At 49.5% G+C, this 15,165-nt stretch overlaps 1 protein-coding gene across 3 annotated transcripts in view; it reads right to left on the bottom strand.

The window, feature by feature from the left end:
* elfn2a (extracellular leucine-rich repeat and fibronectin type III domain containing 2a) overlaps nt 1–15,165 on the bottom strand; it is a 97,851-nt gene that overhangs the window by 60,147 nt on the left and 22,539 nt on the right. The window contains exon 2 of one of the 3 annotated variants that reach the window (XM_049015515.1): nt 943–1,157. The exons of the other annotated variants lie outside the window; for them this stretch is intronic. The gene's annotated coding sequence lies outside the window, so the exon portion shown is untranslated. The remainder of the gene's footprint in view (nt 1–942; nt 1,158–15,165) is intronic. 3 annotated transcript variants of the gene reach the window in all.

Here is a 15,165-nt window from a genome sequence, read left to right on the forward strand (position 1 = left end):
TATATGAATATATGAAGTTCTGCTTTGTTCTAAATTTAGTGCCCATCCACAATGGTCTTGTTTTTTTTAGCAGGGAGTCGCTCGATATTTCACAGGGCACGCGGTGACAGTGCCATCGACATTCACCAGCGACCCGCCTGCCCCGCTCCATTGATTAGGCTCTGCTTTCGGCCAAGGAAAAAGCAGCTCCTTCATCTGCAATATAATTAGGCCTGGACCGGCCTTGGTGCTAGACCTGCCTTATAGCCATATAGCCTATAGCCCTATAGCCTGTGGCTTGTAACCTGTAGCCCTGTAGCCCTGTAGCCTGTAGCTTGTAACATGTAGCCATGTAGCCTGTAGCTTGTAACATGTAGCCATGTAGCCTGTAGCTTGTAACCTGTAGCCCTGTAGCCTATAGCCTGTAGCTTGTAACCTGTAGCCCTGTAGCCTGCAGCCCTGTAGTCTGTAGCCCTGTAGCTGTAGCCAGAGTGGTTCCCTTGAGCACCCATACACGCACCCCTTCTATTCAACCCCCATCCTGCCTTCCTCGCCTCCTCCGTGAACCTTTTCAAAAAATGACCCATCCACGAGACTGCGGTATCTAAATCTCATTCCGTCATACCAACACTATACCGCGTTATAACTTATTTTGATGGTATTATCAACAGCAAAGGTATTCCTGCATTTTCAACTCTTGTTGACCAAATTCAGCAGGAGGGTTCCCTCACACAAAATTTGGCAAGCGGTATGCCCGAAATACCGCGGTACACTGTATTGCAGGAATACCGGCTAAGCCTGACGTCCAATATGGAATCCGCGCCCCAGCGAGGGCAGGAAGGAAGAGGAATATGATGGGGAAACAGGGCCCCATCACCCCAAGACCTCAAAGGCACTAAGGAGTCACAGAAAGAGTCACCTCCCCCCCAGTGGCCGGCGCCTCCCCAGTAGGCCCAAACAGACCTGGCAGGTCACAGTAGCGAGGCTCCTCCCCCGGGCGTGCCCAGTTCCCCTCCGCCAGCCTCCTCACACTCCCTCAGCTGGGACTCGGGGACTTAGCGCCGGGGCCCTATAGGTGGGCTGTTCCAGGATCCAGATGGAGGAGATGACCCAAGGCCAGTAGAGGGTGCTGTTCTCCACGTGGTACTTCAGAGCTCCACCCTCAAAGACAGACTGGGCTGTAACCAAAAGGGAGGTGGCAGGAAAGTAAAAAGTAAACAGGCAGCAATTAAAGCCAGGCTGAGCAAATAGCACCTATGAAAAGTACAGAGGTGCCTGCGGTTCACGAACACAATGCTTTCCAGGAAAGTGGCTGTGAACCACTTTGTACGAGAACCAAGGCAATTTTTCCCATAAGAAAGCATTGAAATTTTATTCATTCATTCACAAGCCTGCCAAATAATAATTTTTGTTAATTAATTTTCTGATTTTTTATAGCAAAAACCTCAAAGAAAAACAGAATATAGTGTGGAGACTTGCTTGCCGGGGAAGTCACGCTCTTTATTAACAGTCCTTAACCCTTGTATTGTTGTTGCTCTTAATGTTAATGGTTGCATTTCCCTATTGTCGCGCATGTGTTTGCCCGTGTCTTGTGTGTACCCGGTCCGATCCTTGTGTGTATTTAGCATGTGAAAATCTTTCACTGTGTGTGCACCCTGCAGCTCGGTGTCTGTGTATTTGGGTTCGGTGCTCATTGGTTGCCTGTTGCGGTCCTTCTATTTACAATTGCACGCGGGGCATGCTGGGAAATGCTGGGATGTGCTGGAGCATGCTGGGACGTGCTAGAGCATGCTGGGACGTGCACCCCACAGGTGCTACAGTAGTATAAAAAAGGAATCCGGTCAAGGAATCTACTCATCAACCAAATTTTGTACGCGAACCAATACATTTTTTGGGTCGTGAACCAAATTGTTTGTAGACCACATCATTCGTGAACCGCAGGCACCACTGTACCTTGTTCAGCAGCATTTGCCCATAGCTAATGTTTCACTTTGTCTCTTGTCATGAACAGAGCTGTATGCCATCCCAGGGCAGCACTGTCTCAATAGTGAAGGCACAGTGAAGGCATGGTGAAGGCACAGTGAAGGCACGGTGAAGGCAAGGTGAAGGCACAGTGAAGGATTAGTGAAGGCACGGTGAAGGCAAGGTGAAGGCACAGTGAAGGATTAGTGAAGGCACGGTGAAGGCAAGGTGAAGGCACAGTGAAGGATTAGTGAAGGCACGGTGAAGGCAAGGTGAAGGCATAGTGAAGGCATAGTGAAGGATTAGTGAAGGCACGGTGAAGGCAAGGTGAAGGCACAGTGAAGGATTAGTGAAGGTACGGTGAAGGCAAGGTGAAGGCATAGTGAAGGCACGGTGAAGGCAAGGTGAAGCGCTTGTTGCTTCGCAACAGAGCAGTAATGAGGGCAGGATTTCATCTCTTTGCATTATTGAAATTACCGATAATGTTTGCTGCTGTGCCTGACCCTGGGGTGGGTATTGACCGTGTTGACATCACACCGAGCACACGTCTGTATCTGAAAGCTTCTGCAGAGGTTAGTGCAAAGTCTGCTGGGAATCTGAAGTGAAAGGCTGAGAGAATTACTGTCAGTATGTTTCCTGCGAGCTGTAAGGTGTCGGTCCCCGGGAAAAGGGGAGCGATGTGTTTCTGAAATTAAAAATGTAATTTTGCTTTATTTGCCATTTGCGCGACTACAGGTGCATTGCAGTGCGTCTTTCCACATACCCCAGCTGAGGGCAACTATTCTGCCAGGGGTGGGATCCGATCACAGGCACATACCCCAGCTGAGGGCAACTATTCTGCCAGGGGTGGGATCCGATCACAGGCACATACCTATGAGCCAAAGCCCCCCCACTTATCAATGGGTTTTGTTTATAAAAGGCAGAGGTTACCTTTTTTTTTTGAGAAGATGAAATTTTTGTGCATCTCCGAATTCTTTTAAGGGCATGCTTGGGGGTTGGGGGGGGGCTGTCATCATTTCTCCAAAAATGAAACCCATTCCTTTGTCGCCTGCAGATTCCAGACAGTAAGGACTCATTTCACCTTGCGGGAAGCGGCCAGAGACGGGGGTCATGGGTGATGAGCCTCCTGAGGGTCTAATTCAAAGGCGAAGTTGGGGGAAAGAGGCCGCGAAATGGGGGCAGGGAGGAAGCGGGGGTGGGGGGGCACAGGGGGCACAGAGATGGAAGGGAACAATAGACGGAAGGCACCGGGGGAAAAGCGTTCAGGTAGATTAGGCAAGAAAAGGTAGAGAGACTTGGGGAGCGAAGGTGAAGATATTCAGCCGGAGATGAAAATGAAGCTTCGATCTGCAGGGGTGCCGATCAATACGACAGCGACCATGACTGCATTTAAGCAAGATGGAAAGATTTGGGGATGGGATGGGGTGGTGGGGGGCAAGATGGAGAGCTGACAGGATCCTGAAAATATGACGTCATGTGGGGGTGGGGGAGGGGCAAAGAGAAATAGAGACAATCGCTCTGCTACTGGAGGACAGTTTAGCGAAAATCAGCAGAAACAGCGAGAGATTGGCTGAGGATTATGACTCACATCCCAGAAACGCCATTAAGCGAGGGGCAGGAAGAAGAAGGTTGTCCCTGGCAACCCTTTCATTTTACTCTCCTCTTCTAGCTCCATGCCTCATCCCTCTCTTTTCTGCTCTACCCTTCCTTTTTCAGCCACCTGGTGCCCCAGAGGATGATAGGTCGACCTGCCTTGGTGACGGCTGGATGGACGGGGGGGGGGGGGGGGGCGTAGAAAACGCAGACAGATGGCCCACCTGCCACGGCCACGTTAATAAACTGCAACCACGCAAGGTGAGGGCAGGGCCATGACAACAGGTTCCGGCCAGTTGCCGGGGCAACAGACAACACACGCATTAACCATCACCATCACCAGGGGAGGGTGTCTAGTCTGTGGTGCCCCAGCTGTACGCCACCTTGGTGGATGCTGCTGGAATCTTCATGTTGGTGGCAGGTAATGTAGTGGATAAGTACGGACCGTTGTTGGTGTCCACTTGGTTCGGATAATTAACAAGCATCCCGCCCCCCTAGATGACGGCTCTCCCCCACCCCAAGTCTCCACTTGAACAGTCCGGCACAGAGAATGACCTGAATCCCCAGCTCCTCGATCTGGGTCCGCCAGCACCATGGACAGAGACCAGGCTGTAAGTAATGCCAGTACGAGCAGGACCAGTGAATACGAGCCGCTGCATCCAGTCCAGGGGAGAGAAGCTCCCCTAATCAAAAATGTAGACTGTCTGGTGCCCGAGGACTGGGTCGGGAAACACTGATCTACAGGACTCTCGGTTGCCCTCCATCCATTGCGACACGTATCTCAGTAACGCTGATCTCTCTTCTGGGCGACCTCTGGAGCTTCCCTCCTGCTTAGGACCCTCATTGCCCTCCCCATGACCCCCCTGTATGTCAGGCCCACATCTTCAAAACACTACCAGTCAAACGTCATGCGCGCGACCCTTTCCCATTTACTTCATAAACTGCAGATTTTTTATTCTTCTTAAGCACTGGAAAGTTGAGTGAACTATAAATGAAAATATAAGTCAAATAAAAAAAGTTGGAAAGAGTATGTTAACATGGAAAGAGTATGTAACAGTGCATGTCTGACATCCTAATAACTGGCTGTCCTTTAATTCTAAATGCACTAATTATCTGTTTCATCCCATGAAACAGAGCAGTATTTAATGTCCCTTGCAGAAAGGATGCCTCGAATTCTCTCTTCTGTTATAACTGCTAGAGGAGGTTACTTCGGTGAATCAAAGATATGACATTTTTTTGCTAATAAAGGTACTCGAACGGTGAACACACTGTAAATTTATATGTTGGCAAAGAATATTTAGTGTATTTTTTAGTAAATGCTCAGTTAGTAACGTGTAAATGTAGAAAATCTCAGTGTGAGCAAAAACTTTTGACTGGCGGTGTAATTCTCACACCTAATTTTCCTCCTCACACACCCTCACCTCCCCCCTCCACCAACCACCCGCCCCGTGCTCTCAGCTTATCAATCTGAATTATCCATTAAAATATGAGCCTGCATAAATGGGTCACTTCATTCCTCCGTGTACAAGAGTCATCTAAAAAATTTCTGCTGATGAATGCTGCTGTGCTCCGATCCGCACCCACAAAGCGGGCCGGACGCCAGTAAACAAACCCGCACCGCCATCCCCGATCCGGACATCACCGTGTGTTATTGGCACACACTGGCTGGGGCCAGCCTCCCAGAGCCCCCCTCATTAGCGTGACCACAGAAAGCAGGCAGCCCAGAAACATAGTTCAAACACGGCGCCCCATTCAGTTGTGACCCACTTCTCAGCTGCAACCCATCACCAGGCTGAGCCTGCAATCCAAACCGGAGTCGAAGTCATTAGGCTCAAAAGTATGAGGGCCTCACATCGCACATTTATCAGGCGCGAGCGTGTTCCACATCACGGGTTGGAGAGCAGGCGTACAAAACGAGGTCAGTACCCCCTAAAAACTAGGGCCCCAGAACTCCGTCACCAATAAGGTGGTTCTGGAACCTCGCCTTCTGATTCCACAGTCACTAGGGGCCCCACAGATGGTGCCGACCCAGACCTGACCCCTGCTCATTCCGGCTGGTGCCGCTGATGTGTCAGCAGATTACCCAGAATGCACCCCTCCGGTATGTTTTGTCACCCGGGGTGTGTGAACAGGACAAAACAACGTTCGTGATCGAGTTGGCCTGATACTTACTCTGAGCAATTGCCGTGAAATAAAAAAGACCACGTGGTCCGGTAATCACGTTACGGATGTGTGTGCCGAGTACATAATTGCGGTGGGCGGAAAGGGGATTAACCATCTTTCTCTGTAGACACAGGTTACATTGCAGGGAGAAAAAAATAAAACCAATATTAACGTGATTACACAAATATGTGCATTCAGATCGGCTGTGCAGTGATATGCATATTCCTGCTATTACAAGACTGGAAATATCACATGACCTCGCAGAGGCCATTATGGTGATATCTCTGGCAGAGTTGGAGATGTTGCTCTATCCTGTGGTCCGTAACGCAGCTGCATTTGATGTAGCTTTCGGGGACATTGGAGGCACGGCTGGGAGTGACTGGGGATAGGATGGGTGTCTCTCTCCTATTACACTGCAGCAAAGTCCTTTCAGACCTAACAGTATCCATCAGAACAGACCACTAATCAGTGCAGGTCATTGATCAGTGCAGATCATTCATCACCGTCGACCGCTAATCAGTGTAGACCTCTGACCAGTGCAGACTATCGATCAGTGCAGACCACGGCTCAGCGTGGATCATCGATTGACATAGGCAGCTAATCAGCCAGGTAACTGATCAGTGCAGATTTTTGATTGTTTTAGATTACTGATGGGTGGAGGCTGTCGATCCGTGCAGATCATCACCACAGACCTCCAGCCGGCGTAGACGATCGAGGAACATAGACCACCCTGGCTGCATTGAGCAGCTCTGAGGCAAACAGCTCTCCGTTTGTTTGTTTGCTGGGGCTCACAGGAATCTTCGACTGATGCCTTTTTACATGGCCTCCTGAGTTCGGCACCATGCTGAACAACGCTCCCAATACCCCCCCCCCCCCCCAACCCCCCCAGGGTGAACGTAAAAAGTTCTCGGAGGCTGAATACGCCTTGACGGAGGACGGAGCACGTCTTGATCTCTACCCCAGTGACATCAATCTATTTACTTTGCATATCACAGACATTCTACGTAACTATGAGAGTTACTGTCTCTGGCCCCGTGGAGATGACTCCCTGCCCCAGGCCCCATAGCACCAGCACAGCCCTACACACAGTCCCTCCCCCACATACATACTTTTGCTGCTTGGTGTCTCCCCAGGACAGAAAAGCAGCTTTCTGTCTCAGCACTGGGTAGTTAGGCCCTATTAATCCTACTCCCACCTAAGTGAACTGAAGGCTTGCATGTGCGTCAGTGACCAGGTACACACACACACACACACACACACACACACACACAAACACACAGTCGTGTAATCATATCTTTGTGGGGACCGCTCATTCATTTCTATAGGAAAAACGCTAACGCTAACTGTGACAACCTTAACCCCTCTCTACCCCAGCTCTAACCACAACCATAAGGAACCAAACAAAATAGAAAAGTTTTCACATTTTTTGTTTTTTCATTGCACTCACAGATTTGTATAAAATACAGGTTTCCCATATGGGGACCAGTCTCCTGGTCCCCATAAGGTAAAAAAACAGGTATTTATCACATTGTGGGGACATTTGGTCCCCACAAGGTAAGGTATACGTGGACCACACCCACAGAGACCCCCCTCGATACACACAAACCCATACACACATGCACAATGTGCCTTACTCTGTTACAACTGGTTGCCTCAACTCATTTTCACATTCATATACAGGCATTATTTTTCATAATCATGAACGCATTTCGCTGTTTATTTGCTGACTGACATCCTCGTCCACATCGTAGATGGATTGCATTTACAGAAGAAAATCAGTTCCTCATGTCCTTTGGCCTACACGTTACCAGAATCCACAGCTCTCTTCACATTAACCACTATGTTACCTGCTGTCCTTCTAGCTACAGTACCAAGTGGTGTTTTAATGCTTAGCTCTTGAAAGATTTAGCTGTTACCTAGCGACTGCTTTAATGAGAGGGCCTGGCCTTTAAAGAAATGGGTCATGCACAGAGAGAAGGTCAAGACTTATACTGCTGAGATTCAAATAGACAGCCTTAACCGCTGGGCCCCCTACTGGCCACATGTCAATGCAGTCAGTTGAAACACTGGATCAATCAGGCGGTTGGATGCACGTATTCATTACTTATTTATCCTTGTGCGTAAGCAGCTGGCTGCCATAAATTCTGACGCAACAATGTTGTGTGATCATCAACCAGCACTTCGGGAGAGAGAAAATATTCTTAAAGTTAAAAATGCAGGAGGCCAAGCACGGCAATTTATAAGAAGCTCCAGATGAATTACAGAAAGCAGCGTTGTAGATTCCCGCTTCTCTGTGCCTGCAGGACTCTCATCGATTTACGGCAGGCCTGAGCTCCACAGAAACCTCACTCGCTTCAGATACCAGAACCCCAAAACGGTGGAAAAACAGAGATGTAGGTTGATCCATTTGTACGAAAATCTGCGCATTGCCTTGTGTGGGTGTAACGCAATTTGCTATAAACTCTGGTTCTGCAGCATCAGTAAATGTCACTGGTATGTTTCTGTGGGGGTGGGAGAAGGGAGCAGACATCCGGGGGTGGGTGATGTCAGGTGATTTTCCCCTTCCTTTCACCTGCTGCCAATTTGTAGTGCAAAACAGCCCCGTCAAAAGACCAAAGAACACACCCTTAGCTTGTGGGTCGCATTTCGGATCCCGTAACGTCCATAAAAAGCCCTCATTTCCACCCCTGTGTCTCATCACCACTCCACCCTAAGCAAGTCTTACAGCCTCTCTCTCAGTAGTCGCTGTGTTGTTATGACACAATGATCTAGCAGCATGACAAACAGCTCCCCAATTAGCTACCACACCTGGATAAACAGCTAGGGCCATGGAAATGTCCTAGGGAGGATGACCATGGTGATGATGATGATGATGATGATGATGATGATGATCACGACATTTATAATGATGTGGTGAGGACAGTGTACAGTGATACTAATGGCGGTGAGGATGATGACGTCACAGTGACATTTAGTCCTCACAATGTGATAAAAACCTATTATTTTGACATTGTGGGGACCATTTTATTCGGCCCCCACAAGGGGAAACTCAATTTTATAAAAATCTGTGACTGAAATGAAAAATACTAAAAATGCCCTGTTTTGTATTTATTTTGTTACTTATGGTTATGGTTAGGGTTGGGTTAGGGTTAGGGTTGGGTAGGGGCTAAGGTTTTTTCGTAGTTGGGATTAGGGTTGTGTCCATACAAACGAATGGACATACGGAATGGAGAGTTCCCACAACCTAATCTGTGTGTGTGCATGTGTGGTTCAAAGATCTGGCACACACACACACACACACACACACACACACACACACACACCCAGGAGCTGCTGGAAATACGAACTGCGTGCATTTGCATGATACCAAACATAACAATAAACGCGTGACTGAGTGTCCGGCAGCTGTGACATCACTGCGTGGCATTTGACCACTCAGTCTCAGTCTTTGCTCTTTTACCCCACACACTCACACACTCTCGCACATTCTCTCTGCCACTGTCATTAGTGCCATTTTGCTTCCTATAAGGCAGACTAGTCCCTCCCCCCCCCCACCCCACGCACACCCAACATGCAGCCATTCCCAAGCAGCTCTGCACGGTATCCTTCTTCAGTCATCGCCCGCATATAGGGGACACACGTGTGCATGCGTGGATCTGTTCGCTCGGCAACCACCTTATACATGCACACGCTTACTACAGAGTCTCTTGCCTGCATCCATGTTGCCCCCGGCAACCCGCACCCATTTCAGTTCATCTTCGTGCCGCACCAGAGTGGGCCACCTGCGGGCTGCTTGCCCCGCCAAAGGTGCTGGGGGGTGCTGGGTCCCGACTGGACCTCTTAAGCCACACCTCCACCAGCCTCGCCGATGGGTATAGAGCTTTTGTATAGGGCTTCCCTACAGCGCCCTCAGGGATCCCCAGCCAGTCCGCATCTTTGCTCCCTCCTGGCTCCTGGTGTGGACAGTCTGTGGGGTCCCTGAGGACCAGGTTGGGAAACACTGGGTAAAGTTCAAACAATAAATCACCTGATTTTAAGTGTTCAGCTGCCTGTTGTTCAGTTCTGTAAGACCCAGCCCTGCTTTCCAATACACCACAACTACATGGGAAAATAGGACTGACAACCAGACCCACCTCTTTCCTCTGTCATCCTCCCTTTTAGTCCATTAGTGTATTCATGGGCAGGACCACAGGGACACTGGTCCCAGCTGATTGGCCCCCAAAGGACCCCCTCCACTGTCACTCACCGATTCAAAACATATCACTGGCTAATGATAAGATCGGCCCCTCTGAATGATTTTTTTCGCCCCTCTTCTGCCCCACTGTTATCTCTCTGCCCCCTTCCCTCCATCGAGCCAGTATCATGCCTCTCGTACTCTGGCTTCTGTAATGAACACGGCAGACGGAACAAGGGAGACATTTTCATCGTTTTTAAGTACAACCGGGAAGAGCCTGTAAAATACCTCGTTAAGTAATTACAACACAAATGTTTGTAGTTAGTAATTAGTAGGGAACTTAGGCCCTTTGTGTTGTTCCTCTTCGTGTTCTGCCTATTAGGGCGGTTTTTCATGATACGGCGTGTGGTCCGTGCCCCCCATGTTGTCTTTCTGATTAAGGACCCCCCCCCCTCCCTTGCGATTAATCGGCATTCCGCCGCTTGTCTGACGCATGCAATTCGTCACCGGCCCTTTTACGTGGCTCCGGATCGCCGGTTCTGCTCTCCGGGAAAACCCAGAGACAAGCAGGAGCCACATGAAAGGTATGCGCAGTTGCCTCGGATACTGGCCACACCCTGACCCCGTAAAGGCTGTGACTCACTGGCGTGGGTTGTGTTTTATGGTACATCGTGTGTGTGTGTGTGTGTGTGTGTGTGTGCGTGTGCGTGTGTGTGTGTGTGTGTGTGGAGGGCGGGGGAGTGCATGGCAGTCACCTGACAGCTAAAACCGCTCCATTCACAAAAGTGCTACTATAGTACAGCGGTCCTAAATGCCAAGGCTGCCCCTTGCTGGACTGATCCAGAGCTGTGCGTTCTCTATCGAGCCCGTCATCACAGCGCCCCCTGCAGTTCACCGTTTGTGGCACTTCAGACTCCTGAACGTCTAGAAATTGGACCCTGAGCTCCACTGCCTGCTGAATAGCCTGGTGGATCATTACCGCACGCTAACACACAGCGGTACTGTCCCATAGCGGCCACCAGGCCCCCCCCCCCACATCTGATAAACCTGCCAGAATGGCATAAAAGATTAGGTTAAGACTAGGTTAATCACATTTAGCTTAGCACTCTAAAATGGGTTGGGCCAGTCCTGTGTCCCCGTTTGGGTTCCGGGGGTGTTTCACGCCCCCATGGCCCCCTCCAAAGGGGCCTTGCTTCCTCCTAACGCTTCACCGTTTTCAGGGAGACGTGCCATCGCCGCGCCAATGGGCGACCATGGGGGCATTTTGGCAGACGCAGGCCCAGCGCCCCCCACAGGGCTGGCAGCCATATGGCTGCATTTGGCGAGGTTGTCAGGGCTGCACCCACGTAGGAGGGGCCATGCGGGGCTCAGCCTAATCTGGCGGTAATCCGCTGTTCACCGCGAGGCGTCACACCGGACCCACGTCCACGGGCGATAAACGCCACCGTCGGGTGGAAACACAGAGACACCAAGGAGCTCACCGCACCCCGGAGAAGTGGGGCAGCAGCCGCAGGGTCTGGCCCAGAAGCAGGCCAATGGAGGCCTCACATCCAGCCCCCACTGTCAAACAGTCTTTATGGCTTTGTGGGGGGGGGGGCACAGCACAGCATCTACCTTGGCCGCCTGTCCAAGTCCCACGTCTCACACTGCTACACTCTGCATCAACACTCACAGAACTAAACCGTTAGCGACCCTCACAGCACAAAAATTATGGAAAAGCGAAATAAACATTGTTGGCACCTCATCCTGGATTATTTCCCGCCATGCGCCAATAGGTTTTATGATCGGACAAGCGGGTATGGAAAATAAATGAATGAATAAATGAATGAATGAATGAAAGCTTGAATGAATGAATGAATGAATGAATGAATAACAACTGCAGCATACAGCGTGACTCCAGTTTGTAGGTCAGGACCCAGCGCCTGTGATCGGAAGGCTGCTGGTTCAAATCCCACTGTCGGCAGAGCGATCTGCCGAGAGCCCTAACCCCCGAACCGCTCCAGGATCTGGCTGACCCTCCTTTCTCAATTGCACGCTGCTTAGGAGAAATGCATCTGCTAAATAAAGAAAACTGTAAACTGTCGGGAACCTGACAATTCCCACCAGAGGCGCGAAGAATCGGGGGTGTAGGTGCTATGGAACATAACGCGAGCGGCGCAGCCCTTACATTAGCTAATATGCAGCTCTTACATTCATAAGACCCCATTCAACATTCATAATGTCAGACTTCAAGTTAAATAATATCTGCCTCCAAAAGAATGCAGATCATACTGAAACCTGGAAATAAGTCTTCAAACGTCCTCTACCTTGAGCTACATTGGTAAAAAAAAAACGTTAAGAGAATTCCATTTGTGTTTAATGTAACACCACTGTTACCCCCCACCACTGACTACCATCAATAACCATTACAGGCATATCTAGAGAGCAGCACAGCAGCTCAGTGGTTAACACTTTTGGGGTTTGGGGTTCAAGTATCGCATCAGCTCTGTGAGTGACGAGTTTGCATTGGGTTCCCAGTGCAGTGTGGGAACTCGACACGCTAACTGGTGTCTCTAAATTGCCCACACTTTATGCCCTGTGACAGAGTGGTACCATATCCAGGGTGAAGCTCAGTCTTTGGCCCCTCGCTGCCTGGGATGGGCTCCAGGGCCCCCCATGAACCAGAGCAGGAGAAGAGGGCAGAAGATGGATGGGTGTAATCTAGCCTAGAGGCAACGATGGTAGCATGTGGTCAAACGGTGTCAATGTCATAGCAGATTAACGCAAGCGAGTCTTAAGCTTGCAGCCAGGGGCCACAGTCGGACGCTGCAGTTTGACACGAAGAAAGTTGTATGGTGTGATGCAGGCGTCTGCGTTTATCAAACGATAGTCGAAAACCACGTTACAAAAAAACTAGGTAAAAAAAGACAGAAAAGAGGTAAGAATACGCGGCAATAAAGACAATAAACAGCTCTGTAGTTCAAATCGGCAGGATACTACAGGAACTGAACTTTTTACCCTGTTACATACCCTCGCTGAAGCACACTACGCACATCACTGGCCAGTTTACAACAGGCACATCCAAAGCCAGCCTGGGGGACCTGACACCGGTGGCCTCTGCCTTAAAGTGTCCGCGATACAATGGCACGGGCCCACTTCCTGCTGTGAGTGTTTCGCTGATGAGCCTCTTCACGGGGGTGATGAGCTCATCGTAGTGACCTTTTGCTAGGGGGGTGGGGGGGGGGGGGGGCTGTGGAAGATGACACTTCCTGGGTTCCCAGGGTCCGATTCTCCTTTGAAGCTTAAAGTGGGTTAGCTTATATCAGCCAGCCAGTAAAATACAGAAGCTCTGGAGGATGGAGAGCGATGAAGCTCTACAGCATGTCCACACTGAGCTGGGCCTTTAAATAAAGTCTCACGTACCACAGAAGAACCCAGAAGTCTCCGGCAGGGGTCGTCGTGCTCAAGACATGTATTTCATTAAATTGTTTCTGTTAAAAACCCTGCTGTATAGACAGAAAAATGCTTAAACCATGAGTTAGGATGGACGAACACTGTGGTAACGCTGGCATAACCCGTAAATAACACCCATCCGTTTTACATAACCACCTTTCCGACACGGGGTCACAGCGGACCCCGAGCCTCGAGCACAAGGCAGGAGAAAAGACCATCCCAGGCATGGTGCCAGTCCATCACCAGACAGAGAAACAAGTACATCCTGAGCACATTCTGCCAGACTCCGCCATAAATCAAGGTACCACAACACCAGGACAAAAATGCAGGAGGAAACTCAGAGAGGGAATCTAAGCACTAACCCCGCAAGTGTGGCCCCTGAACAATGTAATGCTGTGCAGGAGACTGAACCGAGTATTAATTATTAATGTAAACAACCTGTTTTGTGATTACAATAATGCTTGCATAGGTATGCTAATATTTGCCTGCAATTATAACACATCTCGCATCACTGCAAACCTTTCCGGGACCATTGAATCACCGCACTACCGACACAAACTGGCAGGTAATTACGGCCGGCTAAATGCGATCACCATCTCATTATTCTCATTGTCGCGCTGCTAACCTCCACCTGGGAGTCCACTCCAGTGCCGACGAGAGCCGAAGCCCCCTCTCAAGTGGGCCGAAGAGACGTCTGATGGCTTTCGTTTTGTATTTTTTTATTGTCATTTTCAGGGGGGGGGACAGCCCTTGGACTTGAGTTTGCATCCCAGGGGTCACCCTGTAGAAACAAGGCTGCATGGCTAGAATAGACATTTCCCAACCTAACGACGAGGAACTGAAGAACTAGCCGGCAAATCGCACGGAAACGTGGCACGATGACACCATGCCCAAGATGCTCCACTTGTTGGAATGGGATCTAGGAGAAATGAAGTTCATGGTCAATTTCAGAGCATGGCACAGTACCTTTAAGAGACCACAGCGCCGAATACCAAACCACACTGCCGATTGCCAGGCCACATCGCCGATTACCAAACCACGTTGCCAAATGCCAGGGCATACCACCAATTACCAAACCACCCTACCAGATACCATGCCACACCGCCAATTGCCAGGCTGATTACCAGGCCAGACTGAGAAATGATTTACAGACGCTCCATGCTTTACGATGTTTCACCTTACAATATTTAACTTCACTATGATGAGATAGCGAAGCAAGTTTAGGCCGAATACTCACCAAACTTTGAATTCTGATCTGGTCCCCGGCTCAGTCAATGTAAAACTTAATCATATTCCATTCAAAATCCATTTACAATATTTTCAACTTACGGTTAGTTCATCGTAACAGAACCCCATCCTAAGTCGAGAAGCATCTGTTTCACCATGGAGGCCGAAATGAAGGCTTCATCTGATTCGCTGGAAGTGATTTAAAAAAAAATCAAAACAGAAAAACACCAAAAAGAATCATGAGTCAGGGGTGTCGCTGGGGCCCCGGAAATAAAACCGCAAGAAAACCGTATTTGACGGTAATGAAATGTGTGGGTCGGTGACCAATCAATGGAGCACAACGCCTACAGAGCAAGGGGGGGGGGACGCCAGCAGTGCTCCTGTAATCTTCTGTGTTGTTTCAGGGAAACCGAATATTTTATTGCCTGGTGTTCCCCCCATTTAATAATAATAATAAAAAAAAACGGCACCACGTAAAAGCTAGTGTGTGCGTACGCGAGGAATCCCCTTCCGTTGTCTCACGTGCATCCCTTTTCATTTCTGCTGCACTTCCAGTGAGTCCGGGGGTTGTGTCTCAGACAACCTGCTGCATAAACTTAAAATCAACACTTCACAATATTTAACGTGTACAGGCC

The sequence above is a fragment of the Brienomyrus brachyistius genome, chromosome 5 (assembly GCF_023856365.1).
Source record: "Brienomyrus brachyistius isolate T26 chromosome 5, BBRACH_0.4, whole genome shotgun sequence".
Lineage (NCBI taxonomy): Eukaryota > Metazoa > Chordata > Actinopteri > Osteoglossiformes > Mormyridae > Brienomyrus > Brienomyrus brachyistius.